Source organism: Pteropus vampyrus, unplaced genomic scaffold, assembly GCF_000151845.1.
Source record: "Pteropus vampyrus isolate Shadow unplaced genomic scaffold, Pvam_2.0 Scaffold690, whole genome shotgun sequence".
Classification (NCBI taxonomy): domain Eukaryota; kingdom Metazoa; phylum Chordata; class Mammalia; order Chiroptera; family Pteropodidae; genus Pteropus; species Pteropus vampyrus.
This window is the reverse complement of record NW_011889471.1, coordinates 12,244-14,598: the sequence shown is the minus strand read 5'-3', so window position 1 is coordinate 14,598 and position 2,355 is coordinate 12,244. Positions and strand designations below refer to the sequence as shown.

Sequence of the window (2,355 nt, the reverse complement as noted above, 5' to 3'; positions counted from 1 at the left end):
CCTATATAATTGTATCAACCAATGTCACCTCAATAAAAATTTTTAAAATATGTCATTCCATAAAATTTTCCCCATGGGTTCTCCTTAGTTTTGTAAAGAACAGACATGTAGGTGACAGTCCTTGATTCAATGACAGCTTTGTGCAGATCAGCTGCAAATGTAACCCAGGCTCCGTTTGCTAAATAACCTTTTAAGTCACCCGGGTTCCAGCTGTCCCTTGATGCCTGTCTGACTTCTCCACAGCAGGAAAGGACGGTGACTCTGGGACCACAGCCCGGGGGGCACCTCCCCCCCCCGCCACCCCGCCCCGGCCGTGCGGGCACCCACCCCTCTGCCCGTCTGGCAGCAGCGTTCCCGGAATGTGGACGGGGACACAAGCTGGAGTCTGCAGGGCCATCACGCACCAGAGCACGGGGCAGGAAGCACCGTGGTGACCGTCCCTCTGAGGGAGGCACGGGCCAGCTGTGCTGTCCTCCTTCCCGTCCCCAACACGCAGAGACATGAGGGGTCTGTGCTGAGTGGACCTAGATCCCTTTACGAGTCTGCACTCTGCCCGCAGGTCCCTTTGTCCTGAGACTCAGAAACTGCAGATGTCAATCAACTGACTTGGGACCTGGGGAGCACTGCAGACATCGGGTGACAGGGAGACGCCCTGGAGGGGCGTGGGGGTGCCACCACCGCGAAGCCACGACTCCGAGAAATGAGGGCACGCCCAGGATCGCAGACCTCAGATCTCGGCGTCCGCTTTTCCCCGTGAAGAGCGGAGCTGAGGGCTACGTCTTCTCCCCGAAACGGGCACGCCCAGGACACCCCAGGGCAGCCGGGCCTGCGCAGCCGCTGCCCCCTGCCCCTAAGCCTGATCGCAAAGGGGAGGAAGAAAGGGAGCCTACCCCAGAGAAGGGAAGACGGCCCGCAGGACAAGAGGCACCGGCCCAGCTGACCCGCTCCAGGCTCCGGCCGGACAGCACAGCTGAGTCCCCTCCTCAAGCCTGTCCAGCTCCCCCACTCACGGCCGAGGAGGCACTATATATAGACCCACGGGCCACCGGCCCAAACCGGCACCGCCTCGTAAATCACCAGCCCGATCTCAAGAGGGGCGGATCCGGGCCGGGCGGAAGAATGCGGGCGTGCAGAGCGGCCGTCCTGAGTCACAAAGCGTTTCTCGCCCGGGCACCGGCGAGCCAGCTGCTGGCCCAGAGGCGGGCGGGGCTCTGGCACCTCAGCCTCCTCCAACCTTAACATGAAGCCTCAGGCCCGTTTCCGATCCCTGTAAGCTACAGGTCCCCTGGGGCAGACGTGGACCTTCCAGGGAAGCCTGTGAGAAGCCCTTGAACTTCGGGCAGCGTTACCTGGGTCAGCCGAGACTCGGACTCCGAGAGCCGCCGGCCCACGGAAAGGCGAGGCCGCCCTGGGCCTGGGGCTCTGATCGTGTCTCTCCGGTACCAATTTCAAAAATGAGTCCAGCTTTGGCTTGGATCCGTCCTGCGGTTTTTTTTAGCAAGAACCACCTACCTAAGGGGGCCGGGCAGCTGGCAAGGTACCCCGTGTTTATGGTCACCGCCCAGACAGCAGGGCGTCCATGCTTCTGCACAGCCTGTGTCCACATATAAATAGCACGAGCCGGCACGGCCGCGAGCTGAGACCCGGTGTGTGGCCAGGAGGAGGGGCCGTGGGGACGGCCCGCGACCCCAGGTTCCAGGGGACGGGTCCAGCACAGCTCACCACGGAGAGGCGAGCTGGTCACTGTGGCTGGGGGCTGTTCTCCCATCTGCAGCCCGTGGGCAGTGACAAGCATGTAAGTCTGTTACGAAAATGAGGAGTAATCAGTGGGCGTGCTGGGGACCCCGAACACCTCCGCGTCCCCACGTCTAGTCCGTCGGAAACGGAGCCGGGGCCAGCGAAACCAGTGGGCAGCGTGTGAGCGAAACCCCGGTGCCAGCTGCACTGCCCCTGCTCCCCAACTGCCCCCGCCTCGCCTCCTCCGTGAGCGTGCTCTTCGAGGCGCCCTGCATCCCAAACCGAAGGCCCCTTGTCGGTCCGGCTCTGCCCAGCGCCTGGCCGCCCTCCCACCGCCGGACCCTGGACAGAGCCGCGCCAAGTCTCAGCTTTCCATTGCTCCCTTCCCACCTCCCTTCCAGCCTCGACATCGCCCGTGACCTCACGCCGAGGTCGCGTCCTGCCCTCAGGTCCCTCGGCCGTCCGGAAACGTGCACTGGCCCCGCGGCCCACGCTCTGGCTTCTCCGCCGCGGCCCACGCGCTATGGGGCAGCGGTGAGCGGCAGACGCCCTACGACGGGCAGCCCCCCGCACGGACTGCCCCCGACGCCGACAGCCCCCCGAAGTCGACGGTCCCCC

The 2,355-nt window shown here is 64.0% G+C and overlaps 1 protein-coding gene across 1 annotated transcript in view; it reads right to left on the bottom strand.

The window, feature by feature from the left end:
* Positions 1-1,080, bottom strand: part of MYOM2 (myomesin 2) — a 103,160-nt gene extending 102,080 nt beyond the window's left edge. Inside the window, exon 1 of the mRNA XM_023526072.1 lies at positions 891-1,080. The gene's annotated coding sequence lies outside the window, so the exon portion shown is untranslated. The remainder of the gene's footprint in view (positions 1-890) is intronic.
* Positions 1,081-2,355: the final 1,275 nt, after the last annotated feature.